The 22889-nt window shown below is 35.1% G+C and overlaps 1 protein-coding gene across 31 annotated transcripts in view; it reads right to left on the bottom strand.

The window, feature by feature from the left end:
* Positions 1–22889, bottom strand: part of LOC311443752 (uncharacterized protein) — a 319792-nt gene that overhangs the window by 195708 nt on the left and 101195 nt on the right. For 27 of the 31 annotated variants that reach the window (XR_014697447.1, XR_014697448.1, XR_014697458.1 and 24 more), the window contains exon 2: positions 17174–17228. The gene's annotated coding sequence lies outside the window, so the exon portion shown is untranslated. Of the gene's footprint in view, positions 1–3699; positions 3960–11286; positions 11360–17173; positions 17229–22889 lie in introns of all 31 variants that reach the window. The other 4 variants (XR_014697455.1, XR_014697456.1, XR_014697457.1 and 1 more) reach the window with 2 other exon arrangements.

Here is a 22889-nt window from a genome sequence, read left to right as displayed (position 1 = left end):
TTCTTTTCTAGGTACAATGTGAAATACTCAGTCCAGACTGCAGAATTACTTTCAACATAAATAGGATTGCTTTTGAAGGTTAGAACAATCATGTTCACAGTAATGATGCAGTATCAAGTCTGTTGCCTGAACTGACTTGGAACACAATGAACTTCCTCAAATCTTATTCTGGTCTTACTGCTTTCATATCTGATCTAAAATGAACTTCATGACCTTTATGCTTATAGTAATTGTCTACATTGTCTTAAAAAATGCTCAGTAAAACTAAAAATATCTGTAAATTGATAGTTTCTGGTACTTTTCTTTGTTAAAATACAGTAATCTCCTTGCAGTTTCCTAAGTATAAAATACAACATGGCTAAGCTTTCTAAGCTGTTGCATTTATTAAATTTTAAAAAAATAATAATAAAAATAAAAATTTACAGATATTTTCAAAGAGCTCTGGCTGAACACACAACTGATCTACAGCTATTTCTGACCAGTGTGACACAAGATGCCACTTAAGATTTTCTAATATGAAAATACTTCACAAATAACAGCAGCATGGTTATACAAGAAAAATTGAAGTAAAATGATCTCCACTACACTAGAATCTTTGGTGACATGTTCACTTCCTCCTCCAAAAGAGATCCATCTAACTGACAGAAAAAACAGCTGTTTTCAGGTTATAAATTTAAAGCAATCTTGATAATATAGCTTTCTTTTAGTTTTGAAAATAATAATAATTTATAAAACAGAACAGAATTTTATATTATTTTTCTAATTTATTTATTTTTACCAAGTTGGTGTCTAAATATATTTGCACAGTTTTACAGCATTGATTTTAATCTTAGCCTTATTCTGACAAAAATAACAGAATATAAAAGGAAACATCCCTCATAATGACAAAGGAAGAGGTTACATATGGACCACTGAACCCTAGTTAGAAACCCAAATGACAACTCATTTATCAGTGCACTGGCAAAAAAATTGACTGAATTAGTTTTGCTGTTCATCTTGCATGAAGAAAGCAAACCTAATCGATGGGGAGAACTTTCTGTATATGCTATCACCATTGAAAACCTGAATTATTATCAGTAATCAAGCAAAAACATTAAAAACTAATTAAAAAAAATCTTTTTGGTCTTGCCAGTGTCCCCTTTAAGGTAGAAGTTACTACTATGTTCTGATATTACTCACAGTGAAAACATTCCCTCTGAAAGTACAGGATAACTATTTGTTATGTACAGAGTGCTGTCTGCTTCAATTCTAATTTAGTATGTGGCTTACCTAGCCTCCGCATCATTAGTACTTATATAGAAAACATTCCACATAAAAACACACTGGTTCCTCAAAAATACTGCAAGGATGCGTAAGTGCCAGCTTAAAAGAAAGGCAATATTGTGCTACTCACGGAGATTTTCTCCAGTGCACAGCAGTTGAAGTTAACATGCTTTTTCTGGGGCTGTTATCTTACCTGCAGGCTTCACGCCCTTAAATGACACATGCAAAAAAGTCAGCTATGTATTGTGTTTTCTCAAGAACTCTAAACAGGAACAGACTGAGTAACCTTGGCATTACTTCATGCTATGTTGCCTGAGATGAGACTCAATTAACTTTTCACGAAGTTCAATATGAGATTCTTAGGGATTGCAAAGATCACTGCAACCAAGGTGCTCTTAATCTTCTTTGGAAAAACAATAGCAGTATCATCACAGAACAAACTACAAAGAACAAAATGGGCTCTAGAGACATTTTAAAATGACATACACCACAGCTCTGAGAAGAGCCTACTTCAACAATATCAGAAAGCTGTAAAACATTTTGCAAAAATTGTCACTGTCCCCTCCAAACAGTATTTTCAAGGAAAAAAAAATAATAAATAAAGAAGTCCCTTTTGCAGACCACAGCAGTTCTACAGAATGGCAAATACTCATTATTATGGATTGATATGCAGAAGGTATTACTGACAATTCCCAGAGTGTTCCCTCTTTCATAAACAGATTGTTGATGGCTGATGCATAATCCATCAGAGCAATGCAATAAAAGGAAAAATATCACAAAATGTACACTGGGCAGTCAAAAAACTATATGCCAAAACTGTAAACTCTTATATTTTGCCACTGGATTTGTGTTTGCAGACACTTGTCGAGCATCACTGCAAACATTTCATTTAATTTAATGCAACATTAAAATTACAAAAAATATACTGATATGATACTGTAACTCTGACTAAATTCTTACTTTTGAATTCATTGTGGTGCATGGGAGAACACCTGAAAAAATATTTCTTTATATTATAAATCTGCTGCGCATACTGTCAAAGTCATAGCACACCAAATCCTATGGAACAGCAATGCAAGAGCAAATCATAAAATGGGATGATGCTTTTTGGCCCCAAGAATTATTTGCAGAGAAGTTCTTCATATAAATATTTTATTTTACCAACTATACAAACAGCTTCTAGCATACTGGTTGTCTTAATGTCAACTTAGGCCTCTAGGTGCTTTTGTAATACAAACCACAGATGTAATGAGAGCTGGAGAACTATTTATTATAAATAATTTGTGGCAAGTTTCAGCATTTGTTTTGAAAACAACTGTTCACAGACAAGACTTGCAATTCTGAACAGTTTGACAAACAGCTAAATAAAATCAGGGAATAAATCACTAGACATTATTGCAGTGTAAGCCTGCAGCCAAAGCTCTCCCCCAAGCACTGCTGCGGTCAATGAGGCTGGCTACGCTTGCTGGAAAGCTGGAGCAGTGGACTGAAGCCCAGGCAAACCCCAGCAGCACTTTGAGGCCTTTTTTCTACCCAATTCACTTTCACAAAAGGCAAACCTCCATACAAGAACCAAGAAGAGGCCCAGTTCTGAGAAGGGTTCCAGGTGGGTATCATGTGGCATTGCATTTTTTTCCATGAAGACTAAAAATATTTGTGAGACTGCTGAGAGTGAAGGTCTGGCAAAACAAGGCAGAGAGAGAGAGACAAAGAGAGAGAGAGAGAGAGACAGGGAGAGCGCACAGTGCTGCAGCCAGTGTACTGGCTGAGAAAGTTGAACAGCTGGCATGGCCACACGGCTGTCCTATCAAGAGTACAGCGAGCAAGAACCACTGATGCTGAACCCCGTTAGGAAGCTGGCAGGAACAGCTAAAACTGAATGGATCCAGTAGGAGCAGCTGGTAATACACACAACAGGGACACCTGCTCCTGGCCACCAAAGCTATGAAGATCAGCAGTGTAGATCTCAGACTCTAACCTGATATTATTATCTAACAGAGGAGCAGTGACTAAAGAGGTTTTGCTTAGTGTCCAGGAAACTCAGTGCCCAGTTTAGCAGCAATAACCCACATGCCTGTGCAGCCCTTGGCAGACTCAGGAAACCCTCTTAGCTAACAGCTCTTGTGCTTTCCCAGTTGTTTTGAGGGAGAGAGGAAAGGAAGGGTCTGGAAACCGAGCCAGAAACTATCTCAGAAAGATGAATTTTCTATCTTTTTATGTTGTTAGAGACAATGGCTGCTGTAGGACCGGGACATCTGCCACAAGATCCTCACTCTCCATACTTCCTAAATCCATTGTTAGCAACAGTAATAGGTGAAGTAGTTATCTATGCTGTCAGGAGGGCTTTAGGCTAGTCTGGCTCATTGTTCTGAGGCACCAGGAAACTTGACAGCATATTTCCTTGAACCCTGCTGTATGACAGTGACACATGCTTACCTGCTTACAGTTTGAGCTGACACTAGTTGGTCTCCTTTAACCATGAACAACAAATTGTGGGTGGGATCCAGTAATTGAGCACAGGAGTTAAGCCATTCTCAGTGTCAGGAAAAGGATGTCATTGGAATGATAGCCAATTTGGGAGTGGTTGGGTAGAGGTCAGGACGTGAGGAAAACAATTCTGCCTGCTACTGGTGCAGATTTCTCAAAATGATGTGTTACCATGTTTACTTTCTCCTTCCCTTCCTCAACTTTGTTTCCTTAAAAAAAAAAAAAAAAAGTAATAATTTAACTAAATCTTTTATTCTTTATTCCACCATGTCTGTATAATGTAAAAGCAAACCTCTGATGTGAAAATCCTTAAATCTTTCAAGTCAAAACCAATGCAAGAGTTAAAAGAGTTAAGGATTCATTCACCTTTAACTTCACAAATGAAGAGACTTAATTATTGCAGATAACATAATCCTTGATCTAAAATTATTTCTGCTTTATTTTTCCTTTATCGTAAAGGACTTGTACTGAAAATACAGTAATATTCAAATATCTTGCTACTTTCTGCTCCCGAAGTACAAATTCTAACCCTTGTTAGTGACACACCAACTAATATTGTGCAGCTGCAATTATGTGAGTGGGAGGTGATTAGGATGTCAGTAACACAATTTTATCAGTTCAGATGAAGGATAAACAAAGATAAAGATAGAACACAGATAGGAAGCTCTGCTGTAATTTTAGTATTTTCCAAACTTATAATTTTATATTTGCTATTTCTTTATTTTAAAAGAGGTGTGAGAACATTATGATCCACAGACTTGCAATATAAAATTTTCCTCTTTGAAATTTGTTGTTATATCACAGAAACTGAGCTATGCTGAAATAATCAGCAACATGTTGTCATTACTAACAGGAATTTCTGATTTGAATCAGATTTGCAATTGGAAAACACAGAACACCTATTTCTAGTCTTGGAATATTTACTATGTTATTGCTAGTGCTGCCTATATCCCCTTGTAAAACAAAAATTCTTTAGCTTGTTATAGTTAAATTCCCATGCATCCACTAGATACAAAAAATAAAAAAAAAAAAACAAAACATGATGTGTTAAACATATAGTAAGGAGTATATTCAATTTCAGCCTTTCAGTTCTGCATATAATGACACCAGATAAATCTGTATCACATTTCTAAAATCAGACATATGCATCACAATTTATTCTAATCAAGATACATAAAGGTTACAACCATCTGCTTCCCAGACTGCCTTCATAAGTTACATGACAAACTGAAGTTATGAATTTCCTTGAATTTAAGTGGTTATTTTATTGACATTTGGGAAAAAGAAAGAAAAAAAAAAAAGAAGAAAAAAAAAAAAAAGAAGGTCAAGTCAATAACTAAGAACAGTTCTAACAGTATTTTGTGGTGGGTTGACATGGTAAGTGAAAACATGACTGATAAGATCAAAGTTCAGTACTTGAATATGCTTGTTTCACCTATATTCTTGAAAAGGCCATAACCTTTGCCATACTATGTAAATGCCATAGCAGTGTTCTTAAACTTACTAAGGCCCAATATAGGAAATCAAAGGAAACGAAGGGGAAAGGGGAAAGGGGAAAGGGGAAAGGGGAAAGGGGAAAGGGGAAAGGGGAAAGGGGAAAGGGGAAAGGGGAAAGGGGAAAGGGGAAAGGGGAAAGGGGAAAGGGGAAAGGGGAAAGGGGAAAGGGGAAAGGGGAAGTCTTTAGCAAAAGTAAAAAGATTAAAACAAACTCTTCTCTGAAGCAACAGTTAAAAGTACAAATTGATGTAGATCATTAACCAAAGGTCATGCAGAATCAGCTTTCTTAATAAAAAGAAATTAAGAGGAAATATCATAAGAAAGGCTACCTTCATTTTTCCTTTTGAAATGTTTTTCCATGATTTATACATTTTAAGAATAATTACATAATTGGACCGTAATCTGTATGGAATGCCATGGGAACTTGAACTTGCTTTGGATTCCTGATTGCTAACACAGTTAATGGTGGACGCCTTGATGACTGAGTCAGACATACATGCAAGTGCTTTTTTTTTTTTTTAATGCAACTCATTTAGTTTTTAATTATTTGCCTTATGTCCATTGATAATTTAGGATATACACAGGACACTTTTCTCAATTAATCTCTCAGAACCCCACAGTAAGACTCTCTTTGCATGTAACAGCTGGCATTTTCAAATGTGCAAAGCTGGAGTTCAAAATCCATACAATATACCTTGAAAACAGATTTTGTAATACTATGAACTAGAAAATACTGTTATGAAAAACAATTTTCCAGCCTAAACAGTGCAATTGTAGGTCAAGGAAAACAATGGACCAACAGAGAATTAACACTCGTTTCTCAAGGATAGCCTTAAAACACAGATGCTGGAGTGCTTTAGAAGCTAGGACAGTTTGCAGATAAAGCATGGGTACATTGGGTGATGGCCAGTGATAATATTTTAAAAGCTGTAACAGTGATGACAAAAACTATGGCATACAAATAGGACACTTCATACAACCTTCTCTGAGTTAACATCATCCAATTTCATTGTTTGTAAATAGTCATTTTTGGTAGATCTAGTTAAGTTTTACTTGGCAACTGTTGACTTGATGAAATTAAACTGGAAAAGGTTTTATCAGCTTCATAATTTATTTCCTAGGGTAACAGTTGGTGGATGCACTTGGTGATCTTAGAGGTCTTTTCCAACCTAAACGATTCTATGTTTGTATTATTCTATAATGGAATTTCTAGTCATGATCAGTATCCTAAACATAAAGTTATCACCTGTTTTGAAGATGGTCTCCCAACCTTTTCTGCTGGAATTTGACTACTTCCCACAGGTAAAACTCTGAGAGGAGAATGAGGCACACCCATAACAAAGATACGAAGGATGTCATTAGTGCTTGTAATGGGATATGGAAAATAGCAGATCCAGGATATATTAATTCCCTAGGTTAGTATGTCAAGTCATTTTGAGTCTTGCTCTTACCATAACAATGCTGGTATTTTCTCTTTTTGGAAGGTAGAAATATAATTCTGAAAAGACCTCTACATGGCCATGATTTCACAAGACATTTCCATGCCTTAATTTACACCTTAGAATCTAAATGGGGGCTTAAACACACTTTATGTATACTTCAGCAACTTCAAGGGCAGATTCATCCAATGGGGGACTTAAAAGCCAATGAATTTCAGGAGACAGAAAATTACGGTATATCACAGATCAGTTCCCATCTCCTGTTTTAAAGTCTGGCAATCTAACTGGTTTATTTATTTATTTATTCTGTAGCTATGGTGACAGTTCATCGCTGTCAACCAGCAGCTAAAGAGTTAGGCACACCTATCTGTAAACAATGTCAGACACACAATATTGTGTAGATGACACAATTAAGAAACCTTATGAGTTTTAGCAATATTAATACATATCCTCACAGTAAGTCCAAATAACGCTTATCTGCATACAATATTTTTGTCATTAGACTGCATATGAGTAAGAAAATGAAATCTGTATTGAGCAGCTGGACCAACAGGATATCCAAAACTTGGGAAGATGGAGACTGCTGCAGTGAAGACAGGACAAAACAGATGAAATGTTAAATGATATTTTCTCCACTAATATTCTGTTTTATTAGGTACATAATAGTGGAATGCCTGTAACTTTTACAAAGAAGTGGGAAGGGGTTATAAAATAAGTGCCCATTCTAGTTATAATCTTAATATTTTCATACCAGATATTAAATTTCTCCATTCATACAGCAGCTTCAAAATAAGCCTAAACAGAAAGTTTCACACTTCCCCCATGAGAGACTGGCAGCCCCACTAACGGCAGAGTGGCACTTTGGCTTGAAGGTTACATTCTCATTGTACAGACTCAAATCTTTCCTCTCCTGACTAAACCTTGCATCACTAAAATTACATATTCATTCATTTTATTTCATTATTTCAGATTAGAAGAGTGTGCATACAAAATCATTTAACAACAACAGCTTCAAGAGTGCTTCAGCAGATCCTCCCCTCTACATCATTTTGTCTTTAGTATTTGTGATAAATGTAATCCAAAGGACTTTTGTTAGTTGATATATTTATTTATATTTGTGTGTGTGTATTTCAGTACTCTTTGGAGTTTTTGCACTACTCTCATTATCTTAAGTTTCATAGTTTTTTCTTTATATTATTTATCATGCTTATTCTTGCAAATACTCTGAAATCATCTGAATATTGTTTGTGCTATTCTTTATACTCACCCACTAATCATTTTCATTTATTTTATTAATTCAATTTAATTAAACTGAGTTACAATATCATTGCTGCTAACAATTTCTTAAATGTTTCAAATTTCTCTATTAAACGGTTCACTATATGTTATAAAGATACTTACATTCCTTAGGGCATTTTAATATTCCCTCAACATAAGCTGCTTCACAATCAAACTTTTGTTTCTTTACTTATTCTTAAAGTGTATGTTCAGATAATACTGCAATCATTAGCTCCCACACGTGTGGTTTTTTGTGTTTTTTTTTTTTTTTTAATTAGACTTGTCTCCTTCACAGGATTAGCTCCCAAATAACCTTTGACTACATGGATTGTTCCACAAACTGTCTCACAGAGCCATGCAGTACTATCATATATTTAATAATACAGCTATCACAATCGAAATCTCAAGAATTAAAATCTGTGATCAAAGTTCTGGCTCTCTTGCAGACTTTCTTCTTTTATATCAGCAATACGTTTTATGATCTGCTTTTCTTAACTGCCCTCAAGGGTTATAATAACTGGATTACTTTATTGTTCTTATCTATTAAAGCTTTCTGATGTACCAGCCAAAATACTTAAATATTTCTCTGTTGGCTGCCCAATACCATTTCACTTCAATAGAACCACAACGTTTCTCTGCCTTTTCTTGTTCATCCTACAGTCAATTTTCTGCTTCTCTATGTTAACATTTTTTAAGTGATTTTCCTTCCTGAGGAAGCCTGGATTTCTGTTCAGTAGACTGCATTGGGAATGTACCTTGGCATTTATTCTAGGGAAAGACTTTGGTTTTTGTTCATTTATTTTCTGTTTCATCTTTAAATTCATAATTCAAAATAAGGACACAGGCCTATTGGAGCAAGTCCAGAGGAGGCCAGGAGGATGCTCAGAGGGCTGGAGCACCTCTCCTACAAAGACAGGCTGAGGGAGGTGGGGTTGTTCAGTGTGGCTCTGTGCAGACCTTGCAGTGGCCTTCCAGTACCCAAAGGGGGCCTGAAAGTATGCTGGGGAGGGACCCTTTGTCAGGGAGTGGAGTGATAGGACAAGGGGGAATGGCTTTAAACTCAAAGAGGGGAGATTTAGATTAGATATTAGGAATACATTCTTTACTATGAGGGTGGTGAGGCACTGGAACAGGCTGCCTAGAGAAATGGTGGATGCCCCATCCCCGGCCAGGTTGGACAGGGCTTTGAGCAACCTGGTCGAGTGGGAGGTGTCCTTGCTCATGAGTAGGGACGTTAGAATTACATGATCCTTAAGGTCCCTTCCAATCCAAACCCTTGTATGATTCTATGAATTTCCCAATAATTTTGACAAGTTAAGCATTATTGGGAACTACAGCTGGACTGTCTTCATTCCCTCCACCTCCCCATTTTACTTCATTTCTAGTCTAGAAGTGTGTGCTGCATAATTTACGTCAATAGTTAACCTGCTTTCTCCTCCCAGGGCTCCTAAGTGGCTTTGAACAGTGGTTCTACCAATGTCACTGTTCCACATGCATGCAAAATCACTCAAAAAACTGACTGTAAACCTGTATTAGCAGCAGTTCCTATCACAGCAGGATCATCTTCACGCTGTGTTACCAGAGAAAGAACTAAAGATAAAGACAGATATGAAGATAACATTGCTGAGAAAGTGATAAAGCACTGCCAGGCAACTCTATTAACAACTGCATATATCTGAGTCAGAGGGAAGGAAATAAAAGGGCCACAACTGTTACAGGATATATCCACCCAAGGAACAGTGGTCCTTTTATTTCCCTATATAGTGAATAAAGGAATTACTATGCCATGAATTGATGGAAACGCAATACAAACAGCAGCATTTCCTACCAATATTTTAGTTGCCAACACACAAAACAAAGTATCTTAAAACCATGAATGAGCTACAGCTCCAGATGTTATAAGTTTACATTTCTTGCATTTTTCATAAAATATGTTCATGACAGTCTTTTGTGAGGTACAGAAAATCCCTTGCTGCTTCTGATACCATTCCTCTAGTAGGCAAACCATTACATTTTAAAAATTGTAATGCAGTATACATAAGGTGCCAGCCAGTCAGTCGTGCACTGTCCCCATTGAATCTTGAGATTCATTTTCATCAACAAATTAAATGATATTGATCATTTACTAGTATGTTAAAGTATCATTTTGAGTACGCTGCGTCACTGCATACCTTCATAGGCTTTGACAATACATTTTCTCTCCCAGAGCAGACAACCCTCCGCTGTAGCTTTCCACGCTGTGAAGCTGACTCTACACAAATCGGCTTGTGCCTTAAAGGTGCCCTTACAGTGTTTCATTTGCATACTGACCTCTCAGCTATGCACCACAGTATTATAAGAAAAAAAGTGTGTGTATGTGTGTGTGTGTGTGTTTGTTTGTTTGTTAGGGGACAGACCTCCACCATCTTTGCAGGATACACATTCCATAACCGAACAAAAACAGATTACCACTACAATACTATTTAACCACACCCTCAGAATTCAGCTTTTGAAATATTTTTCTGCAAACATGCAAGTATATAAGGCTATTAGATATGTAAATAGCTGATATCTTGATGCAATAACTATATATTTGTCAAAATTTTGCAACTGCATAGAGAAGCAGTAACAACAGATGGCTTTGTAGAAATTTACTTCTGTTTGAAGTTCATTGATTCGCATTCTAGACATTTATTTTGCCAGGTAGCAGTTTTTGTGTGGTTTTATTACTGATCATCATGTTCTGATATGGAAGGCTGCTGAGAAAACAGTTAAACTAACTAGAACTAATGAGCAATTAAACTTGCTAGCACAGATATAGTAGCATTCAAATAGTAGCAAGCACAGGACATGAAGAAAAATGTGTCCAGTTTTCCAGTTTCTCAGACTTATTATTATTATTATTATTATTTAATAATACTCAGGAAGACCAATTCAGAATCATTGTCTGGACAATATCACATTCATTAGAGAAAAAGGTTTTAACACAATGTCTTATACATATATACATATTATTTCACATATACATTAAAACATATATATGTATTAATACAGAAGAGAAAAAATAAATAAAAACTATTCAATGAAGCCCCATTTTAAAATGATATACTTTTCTTCTTTTCTTCAATGTAAAGGTAGAAATCTCCTCTTTTAGAGGAAAAGAGTAATGCCCTATGCTAACTTAACCTTTTAAAAACAATTGCATACACTGGTGACTGTTTCCATGTATTTTGTGTCTTCTGTATGAAATTGTTCTCAAATTGAAGCTCATTTACCTTTTTTTGAACTATGTTCCCAGTTCTTCAGCATTTTGTGCATTTATCAAATGCTCTTTGGATCTTACCATTTTTTTCCTTTCCAGTGAAGGTGTGATTAATTCCTGAAGTACTCAATTAAGTTTTCCAGCAGAAATCATGCTGTAGGAATGAGACAAGAAGGGCTGGTGTGGTACCTAACTGTTGATGATTAGCAATGTTACAGTTAAATCTTTGAAACTACAAACCATCCCAATCCCTGCTGAGATGAAAGTATTTTAAAAGTTCAGTATTCATTTATTACAATGTATGCAGGTACTGTTTGATGAGCAGACTCAGACAAGGCCCTGTTACAGTGCCTGTGGGCTGTTTTTAGAGCATACTACAGCCACACAGTTGCCTTGTGACCTCAATGAGAAAAGACAACCTTAGCATAACCAAATCTGTACTGGAACACAACTAACATTAGCAGAGCTATAATTTGGCTTGATTTTTTCACTTTCTGACATCTTTAAACATACTGGGCATTATAACATGCAAGCATTAAAAAGCAAAAACATCCTTTAGTGTGCGTGACTGGTTAACAACTTTACATATTACATCTTTAAATAACAATACATTTAACAGTACATGCCCAACAATAGCATTTTCAGTAGCATCTCTTGTAGTTTGCCCCTGTGGTTATACTACCAAGAGCCTTTTATTCACAGATCAGGTCATTTTAAAACATATGCATCAGAAAGACAAGAAAGTACCTTCCATCAGCCATAGAGCACAACTATTAGTAACTTACTTTTTCTTAATGCATAGTAATAAAACTTACAGGAATTAATTATAATATATAGATAATGAAATATGATTGTAAAAATTAAAACAATATTAAACAGATATACATTCTGAGACTTTATAGCATCTAATTACTGTAAGAGGTAGTATCCATCTTCTGAGAAAAATCCAATTAGTAACAGAGGAGTCAGAAACAAGCCTAAGAAACTGCTTTCTTCCTGTAGGTTTTAAGAAAAACAGTGTGGTCAAATGTTTAATGTGGATAGCTCTGGAGTGCTTAAAGGTTTGTTTGTTTTTTAGTAGAAAATCTCTTTTCTTATTTATATGAGATAGCTATGAGACAGCAGATGAGTTGAAAAGGATCCTTATGCAAGGCTTTTGTCTCTTGAGAAGGTCTCTCATAAAAGAAATGGAGACCTTCATGTTTTCCAACTTCTCATTGAAACCTCTTACTGAAGCATATACCACATTTTCATCAGATTTTTGTTCAAGCTGTATAAAATCTCTGGCTTGCTACCCTGTACTAAACACCACAGTGCCTTTAAAATTCAGAATGTTAAATGGTTTCTATAGAGACTACCACAGAATAATTACTGCCTTTCCTAGGAAGCAAGTTTTGGAATGCTAAACAAACTAATATTTTCAAAATATTTGCTTATGATTGGTGGAGCAGAACTTCATGGTCAACGCATCCATGAAAAAAGATGACCATAGTTCCAATTTCTTATACCATGCCAAACAAAAAACAGCATTTCCAATAAAACGTAATTTAAGAAGCATTTCAAGCTGATGCATCCATCGATAAATAGGGCACAGTATTTTCATTATGAACATTTCAAAAATACTAAAAGAAATTTGATATGTTCAACTAAATCATTTGCCGAGGGTAATTCTCCCAAGTCTGCAAGTTGGGTGGGAGGGATAACAAGAGCTTGAGAAGCACAGAATATGAAATGGAAAGAAAAATTATGTTGCTTTTTGATAGCTGAGGAAAAGCCTGAATACACAAGCCAAGGAACAATGTTTTTAAAAGTTACATCTCTGGAAATCTAACGGAAGGAGATAAAATCTTGAAGACCAAGGCAGACATATTTGAGAACTAGATCCAAGATGAAAACCTCAGGCTACACGGGCTCCCATATGATCAGGGTAAGAACGAACTAGTTAATTTTCTTGAAAATTGGATTGCAAAAGCTTAACAGCTTACATTTGAAGATGACCCACATTGCATTGAAAAGGCACACAGAATTGCCTTTAAGAAAATAAAAGAAAGAAGAAAAAAAAATAAAAAGAAAAAAGAAATCCTGAGTAGGAGGCAGAATTACGCTTTGCCTCTTAGGTCAGAGGTACAAGGGAAGGATCCTCCTCAAGGCAGCATATAATGATAACATACTTTTAATGATAACATACGCCATGCTTCCTTACTTCCCCCCCTCCCCCGTCTCAAGTGCCATAATTGCAGCAAGGACTCTGGTTAGCCCTGCCGAAGCACAGAAGCAAGGTGGCCACATCCCCTTATTTTCAAGGGGAAATAAGGTTTCACATTTCTTTCCCAGAAGACTGGGAAAAGCAGGATGAGCATACCTGTGCAGCACTCCCTGTTTTTCAAACACCTTTCACACGTTCAGAACTGTACAGCTTTGCAAAATCACTATAGCCAAACAGAAAAGAATAACCTAATAAGTATTAATGACCCTTGATAATTGAATTGTACATCTTTTTTTTTTTGGAAGAACTTTCCAAGCACAGAACCCCAGGAGCCACTGACAAAAAAATTTCCAGTCATCTCCAGGTTTTGGTTTTATCACTGTATAACAAGCAATAAACATTTCATTTCAAACTGGTAATTACCACAAACAAACCTATTTCTACAAATGTTGTACTTGTTCAGCACTTCTGAAGACAAGATCTAAGATATCAAATCATTCATGTGAAAACTGAAATTAGAGAATCTCTTTGACCTTTACATTTGTATTTCCTTCATGTAAATAAATTCACATATTTCATAATGGGAATGATAAAACTTATGCAAATAGTCACTCACTACCTCGATAAGATAGTTTATTTCCTGTATAAGGTGGTACAGTTACCAAAAATTACCAAAAAAAGCTTTAGGAAATGCAATTGAACATAAAAGGTATAAAATTCCTCATTGCAGAGTAGCATTTGCAGTAACTTCTAATCAAATTGTGTTGGCTAGCTGTTTTTTAAATGGGTTGTTCTTTTTTAATGTTCAGTTCTTCCACCATCAATAGCTACACTTCAGTAGAAGAAGGTCTTAGCTGTTCAACAGTTTTTGTTTTCTTTTCTTTTTTTGCCTTTTTTTCCCTCTAAAACTCCATTTCTGTCACCTCAAATCGTAAAAATCATACAATCCAGAGAGAAAACAAAACAAAAAAAACAGAACCTACAAACTTTCAGCTGCTTTGTCAAAAAAGTTCTTTTAGGTTAAACATCTAGTGGAACCATCTTGAGTGGAATGATAAATTAAAATGACTCAAAAAAAAAAAAAAAAAAGAAATAATATTCCCTGACTTTTTACTGTTAATAGGAAAAAATAAAAATAAAAATAGAACTGTAACTTTTTAAAGACAACTGTGGTAATTTCACAATTCAAGGGTCTTCTCATATTTGTTTTCTTACTTTTTTCCACTTATGTAAATCGACATGGCATAATAAAAGATCCACTACATCTCATAATTGAACAACTACCTCAAAATCTTAATTAGAAGCATTCTAAATATGGTTAGTTTTCAAGCTTCCCAGGAACATTTTATTTTTGTTGTTCTCCATATTGACCTGCTTTAGCTACCATTCTTATTTGTAGATCATTTTTCTCCCTTGTACCAAGTTGTTCCATTCTTTCCTCCAATTTAAAACATTATTTATCCCTTTTATTCAGTTTTAAGATACATAATTGACCTACAGCTGAAAAAATGAATGCCCAGATTTCTCTGAAAGTCCTGTGTAAACAAAATTTGTAGTTTGCTACATTCAGATCTTAATTAATCTTAAATGAAGCAAGTTGTTTCTCACTGAGGTTCTGTGAATGTAATGAAGGAGAAAAGAAGTTACTCTGCATACATAATTAGAAAGCTACTTAAATGAAATTTGAAAAAAGTTTGCAAAGGTTTTTTATTTTTTCTTCTAAGCAAGTTTAAAGATTTTTGAAACAGTTAGCTGGAAAACTTTGTCCTATATTCAAAAATACCAAGTGGGGTGCAACAAGAAACACCTTTGTGATACTTATTTGATCTTTTTTAGATTGCCAAGTACATTTTAAACTACTAAATTGTGAACGTACATAATGAAAAAAATCTAGCAAATAATTTTCAATTTTTTTTTTCAGCAAAACAAAATGCTCAGCTAAAAACATATAACAGAAAACAGAACATATTATTTCCATTTTTTTAAATATTACTCTCGTGGTTAGAAACTAGTTATGTTTTTTTTTTCTTTTATTTTTTTTCTTTTTTAGCACTAGGTGAAAAATCCTGGTGATGCTATGCTTCTTCCTCTTAAAATGATACTGCATCAGAAGCCTTCTGTAATATTACTTAATTGCATAATTAGCAGCATCAGCATTCTAGGCTTCTATCTAATTATATTCTTCTACTCCCAGATTGCCATTCTCACTCACACAACCTGACAGAACCCTGCCACCATCTACAGTGTATCAGAGGTAGAGAATTCAATGTCTTAAAACTGAGTAAAACATTAATTCACACCTCAAGTTCTGCTCAAATATAAGTACAGTCTGTTGTACCAACACTTGGTGATAGGACCCATGGGAACGGTGTCAAGCTGAGGCAGGGGAAGTTTAGGCTTGACATCAGGAAGAGGTTCTTCACCAATAGGGTGGTTGCACACTGAAACAGGCTCCCCAGGGAAGTAGTCACTGCACCAAGCCTGTCTGAATTTAAAAAGTGATTGGACTGTGCACAAAGTCACGTTCTGAATTTTTGGGTAGACCTGTACGGTGCCAGGAGTTGGACTCGATGATCCTTGTGGGTCCCTTCCAATTCAAGATATTCTATGATTCTAACACCTTCACAATTCTTTCTGAACCCCACTGGCAAAGTTGTTCCTTTTTATTTTCATTTTTTTCATTTTATAAAATTTATTTCCGGTTCTAATCGTTCAGAGCTACAGTTCCTTAAATTCAATTTAAGCCACCTCACTGTCTTCTGGCTAGCTTTTGTGACAGAAGTGGTAAAGCAGTTCTGAAATGTATAGCTTCAGGAAGTCCTGTCTGTTGACATAATGAGCCTACAATCACATGGATCCACTGAATTTGGCCTGGGAGAAGGGGAACAACAGATTTAGCAGGCAGACAGCTGTCTGATTTGTGCTGTTAGCCTAATGATCCCCTGGACTAGGGAATGGGCTGCCTGGGGAGTAGCATGTATAGGCAGTTTTATAACAAAGCAGGCATCTGTTCTTGTTCCTTTGATATGTTATCAACCACGACATAGAGCACCACTAGAGAGAAAAGTGGAAGCACTTTAATTTTTCCCAGTATGTCATTTCCTTCTACCAACCTCCAAATCTCAATATTGGAGATTGAGATTTGAGATTGAGATTTCATCACTGTTTTCTACTAGCTAACACTGAAGCACCTCAGATATTCCTGAAGTGATACAATATGTGCACAAAAGCACAAAAGAAAAAGCCCTGTAGTTTTAAGCACTCATCAGCAACAGAGAGAAGCGACACTGCTGGTACTACATTCAACACACATGTCCTGCTTTCACTTTGTTTTCTTTTCATGACTGCTGTGAATGTTTCAAGCCATGCTATTTGGGCACAAAAACTATGGAGTAATGAAAACCTGTGAACATCACTAATTACCTAAAAAAGATTTTTTGAAAAATATAAAGAGCTTCTTCAAAAATTTCTGCTTAACTCTAAAAGACAACTAGTGTGATGACGGAAAAGCAGCCACCTATAGTCATCCACTATTCTACGCTGCAAAGGACAAACTGAGACAAATTGTGAAAACTGGGAGTGCCACACTGATACAAATGGAAAATATTTTCATAGAGTTTAAAACATTTTTTCTAATGAAAATAAAAACTCAAGAATAAAATTTCATGGGAGTACAGTACCAGTGAAACACTAGGTAAAACTTGATTCTAAAAGAGCAAAGATCATTAACATTAACTCAGTGTTATGTCCTTTGAGTCTTACCTTGTCTTGTTAGGTCTTGATTGTGAAGCTACATCAGTGTTCTTTTATAGCTGGGCTGGGAGAGAGAGAGAAAAGCAGTACTTAGCATGCACAAACGATTACAACTGATAAATAAGAACTGTCAGCAACAATTTCATTTCAATTTTGCAGTTAAACATTTCAATTCCTTAATATCAATACAACTAAATATTAACCCTAAGGTCAAAATTATTTTTCTACCTATATAGCATAGGCAAAAAAAGTGTTAAACTCATGCTGGTCTCTTAAAGCTTCTGGTGTTATGCAATTTTGGGATTTTATGGGTTTTCGGAATTTCTAAGTCGACAAGATTTTTCACAAACAGAAAAAGGATGACCTGTTGTGCCTATATACAAAAAAAGTAGTCAAGGTTTTACTACATATAAGACAATAGTGTGTATAATAACAATGCAAAAAAGTCAAGACAAAAAAAAAAACACAACAGTATATAATGGTACACTTGTCTTGCACAACCATTTGTGTCTACACAAAAACTCTTATAATGACAAAAAGTAGCAACCTTAAATAAATAACATTATGCCCAGCTTGGATCCACTTCCCAAACTGAGGAAGTCACACGGTATTACAGAGAAATCAAGTTAAGTTATTAAGACCCAATTTTAAGTATAATAATAATCTTACTAGTTAACATATTTAAGCCTATTGGCACCATCAAAATATAACAATTTTCAGATCATCTAGGAATTTTCTCCTTTGACCATAAATTGTTCCACTGTTGCATCAACAATAAATACAAATACTTCTTCAATTTCTATTTACACTAAATTAAAATCCATCTGAAAACATACATCTTTCAATTCAGAGGGTAATCAAATAATTACAGAAAAAAATATGAAGAAAAAGAGAAAAGAAAATATGAAAAATAATTACAGAAAAAATATGAGTAGCATATGAAGTGAAATCCAGAGCTTGATAATTACAGATACAGTCTACTTTATTTTGGCCAATCAGCTCTTAATAGTTTAGCCTAGTAAGACAAAAGTCAATTAGTACTTCTTTAGTAGACTAATCATTTTGCATTTAATTGTCATATCAATAATACAGGCATATCCCTACAGCAAAGTCAATAGTTATTATATCAACTAATTAAAATTTGAGTTAGAAGGTAACTCAATGAACGTTCTATTCAGAAAATGCAAATTCTTAGAACTAAAAACAACACCTGATGGCAGGGTTTGGGGGGTGGGGGAGGTGGGTAGGGATTCTTCTCAGATTCAACAAGAAATACCAGAAATATTGTGTGGCTCTGTCATACTATTAGGAGTGACTTTTTGATTGGCATAATGAGAAGAACAGCAAAGCAGAAGGGTCTCCTCTCAAGTTGCACAAGATCATAAGATTCCCACTGGACAATATAAAATGCTGGCAGATAGCAAAAGAATTGCATACTTGTTATTCATTTCAAATTAAAATTTGAACATCATCCGAATAAGCCAAGCATTTGAAGCAATTTTCTTAGCTTGGTATTATAAAATACAATTACTGGTAGGAAAATAATTTGTAACAGGAATTGATTGTTTGAGACTACAGGTCTATTAATGACCCCAGGAAAAAAATATCCCTATTTACAGTAATGAGACTAGGAACACTATCAAGTTGCTATGCATTCTTATGCTCTTCATGAATTAGAAAAAGCTTTTGTAGGAGCATTGCTCTTAAGACAGTCTAGAGAGTCATATGTAACACTATATGCATTACATGCGGAACAGAGTAGTCAAAGCAGAGGCAAAGATCAAATATTATACATTGTACATTGTATCCTATGTCAGACTTTTTTAGAATTATGCCATTGAACAACTTGTTTTATGCAAAGAAAAGCTGTAAGAGACTAGGGAGTTTGATATCTGAGTGTTAGCAAAAAATCACTGCTTTTTTTTTTTAACATATATTTTCCTAGAAAATAAATAAATTATTTATATATAAATATATATATATATAAAGGAGAGAAATAATATCTAGGATATCTAAAACTCTAGGTTTTATGGTTGAATTAAAATTCATGGCAAGATTGAAAAATGAGGAGACGAAATGAAGAGAAACCTTATTTCTAAAGGGAGACAAAATGAACTACTCCAATAACATTTAAATTATCTACAAAAAGAAGAAGTGTAAGAGGAGAAATAGTAACAAACACAGTAATTAAGAACAAGGCAATGTGATAATTTTGGAGATGGATGATCAATGATGCTTTTGGGAATACAAGAGTTTGTGGAGGTTAAAGGAAATTTTGACGTGCCTGAGCTAAACAAAACTGTATTTCAGGCTCAATAACATCCCAGATAACAGCAGAAAAGCATACATTCTCCTGTGACTGCAACTGCTAGCTAAAAAATATGCAATATCTTCACAGATTCATTTATAAATAAATTATATAAGAAGTGTTTACTCTGAGCTTCTATACATCTGTGTACACAGATTTGTTCATTCTGTATGAAACATCTCACACCTGTATGAAACACCTCAACGTGCAATTCTAACGTGATCATGATGAGTTTTTAAACATACAGTTCTATAATGATCTAGGAGTTAAAATGAGAAATTGACCTTGATGAGTAACATAAAACAGCCTCTAAATATATTCTGTACATAGGAGGGGGAAAAAACACACACGCACACAAAAAAAACACACAACCAACAATAATACCATTAGCACACACCTGCAAATAGGTATGCTGTACATGAAATATTTTAATATACTTAATATACAGTTTAACACAGATTTTCAACATTAAATACAGTTCTGGCCTGATAAAACCAGCTAGAAAAAAAGCAAAAACACTGAGAAATGGAGATGGATGGTGAGACATAAGGACAAAAATTTCATAAATGTCAGATCGTTAATGCTCCTCAACACCTCTAAGTGTTATCTCATCTCTAAAGGTGAAGAAAGAGATGTACAAACTAACAAGTTCAAACTTTTGCAAAGAGTATTGCTATGAGTACAATCCCCATATTCCTGGTCCTTGAGCTTCAGAAATATCAAACTTCTAAGAATTTTTAATAGAATTTTTCTAAAGGACAGAATGGCATTAAAGTCTTTACATTTACATATGCATATGTGCATTCGCATACATGCACACACATACTAAAGTTTGCCTAAGTCCCGTCTGGGTTATTCGTCATAGGAATAAATGGAGAGAGAAACATTTCTGCTCACCAGGAAATAATCGCAGTGTTTTTCCTTGAATGTTTCTCATGCAAAATCCACCAGTATTCTTCCTGCAACATCATACTGAATTTATGGCTAGAAGAACTAAAAAGCCAGCCTAAAAAATTATATTATTGCAGCCTTGGAACAGATTGCTTACAGAGGGTGTGAAGTTACTATCATTAGAGATGTTTTAAGATAAGTTCAGCCAGCATCTATCTGTGATTTGATTCCATCTTGCATCTATACAGACTATACAATCTCCTGCAGTCCCTTCCAAGGCAATCTTTATGCAGTTCCACTTTTCTTCTTCATACTATGAATGCGTAAGAGAAATCAGAGAAAGTGTAATGGGATTTTTATTACTAGCAAATACTAGCTATGAAAATAGAATGTAGGAGGTCTATCACCTCTGTGATTCTGTGATTTGACTACTAAACCACAATACCTTAAAACATGTATCTTATTCCATCACAACCTGCTAATATAATTCAAAAAACAAAACAAACAAACAAAAAAAAAACACCTGCAAGAGCCAGAGATTTATTCTACTTCCAACACATGCAGTTTGTTGTATGAACCAACTGATGCACAATATATATTAGAATTAAACCCTGTCCACCACTCTTGAAACTACTTTAGGAAATTCGTATCAAATCTGTCTGGTGCAGTTAGTTTTTATGACAGAACTATTACAGAGAAATAAACAGTGTCACTGGTGAAAGGAATGTCAAGCTGCTTTGAATTGGCTAAACAGCATCTGATGTCCTCAAGGATTATAGTGCATTATGACCCTGCCCTACCAATCTGTTTAGCTTCTGACGCTTCACCATATGGGGTCAGAGCTGTGATTTCTCATATAATGCTAAATGACCTAGAAAAGCCTGTAGCATTTACATTGCCAACATTTACTAACATTGCAAAGACTTAGGCACAGATAAAAAACCTTCAACATATCTATTGTGATAGAGTACTGTTATATTACTAAATTTGACTTTATTCCTTGGTTGTTAGGATAACAAAATAAATGTCCACCCATGGGTTTCACATATACACAGAACTTAAGCAGTGTTTCTGATATCACCTTGAGACTTGTACTATAACATTTTTCACTGATCATGGCATTTAACAGAAATGGCTTGGTAGGCTGGCAACAAACTTGGGGATAACAAAAAATAAGGTTGTACTAGAAGAAACCACTGTTCATGAAAATTTCACTGTTTATTAAAAGCATCCTTAGCAAGTAGTACAGTGAAATGTTTATTAAAAGTAAATAAAATGCCTTCTTGTGATGTAGTGCATTTTGGCCAAGTGAACAGCAAGGTACTCATTCCAAGTTTAACAAACTGTTCCATTTTTCAAGTTCTGCTTGTTGTCCCATTCTGAGAAGCCCCTGTACAATATGTCTATTACGAAAAAGAAAGTTTCATGCTTTATGAGGCATGACATGTATGAGAAAAGAGAAATAGGCACCATTATCCCAGTTATCCAGTTCATGATGTACCCTCAAATTCCACAGAAGTGGAGGCTGGTTCAACGTCTTTCACGATCAGCCTCTCTAAAGTGTGTGTGTGGAGGGGGGGGGAGACCACTCTAAGGTGGTCTTTAGGTGACCACCTAAAAGGCATATATTCATCCACAATGGTAGATTATTTGCTGTGAAATTAAATATTCCAACATTTATATCTCTGAAGACAGAAAAAAAAAAAAAAAAAAAAAAAAGCTAAATTAGGCAAAAGAGAAAAAAGCTTCCATCAAGTGTACTTCATGAATAGATGCAAAGAAACTGGAACAACATAGGACCAAAGACAATCTCTATAAAGGTATACTCATGTGGTCTCTAAACATTGAAAATCTATGGTTTCAACAGGAGTTCTGGTCTAAAAATATCTAGGCTGCAGAACCATATATAAACAATGAAAAGAAGGAACTTTGAAAATTGGAAGGTTTTAACAAGATTTTACTTCCTTTTATTAGAATTTATAAGAAAAATATGTTTTCATGACTAGCACAAATAAAAGTATATGTTAATCCAACAGAAACAATTCAACCAAACATTACATTCCTCACAAGCAAATGAAGCTGATTCACTGATAAAAAACCTGCAAAACTTGACATAAGAAACTCTCCTTTGGACATATGCATGAATTCATCTGGATGACATTATCATAAAAACTACAGATAATGAGGAAACAGAAAAGATAAATGGAAAGGGAGAGGCAATGCAGGGAAAGGGATAATAGATCAATAGGTTAACCATCTTCAGTAGTTATTTCACAGTGAGACATTCTAGAACATCTTAAATGAGTAGAAATGGCTCAAAGGATACAAAAGGGTATGTGCCAAACATCCAAGAAAGCAATTTTGATGTGTTTACAGAACTGTCAGTGGGAGCGATGTCAAATAATAAAGTGGATATGATTTGATTTCATAGACAATTATGGGTGAATGTTGAGTGTCGTGTTCAGGAGCAGAGACCCAACCTCCATTACTGTTAATGGGAGCACTGACTCCTGCAGTGTACTAGAA

Source organism: Aythya ferina (genome assembly GCF_964211825.1).
Source record: "Aythya ferina genome assembly, chromosome: 13".
Taxonomy (NCBI): domain Eukaryota; kingdom Metazoa; phylum Chordata; class Aves; order Anseriformes; family Anatidae; genus Aythya; species Aythya ferina.
This window is presented reverse-complemented; position numbering and strand designations above follow the sequence as displayed.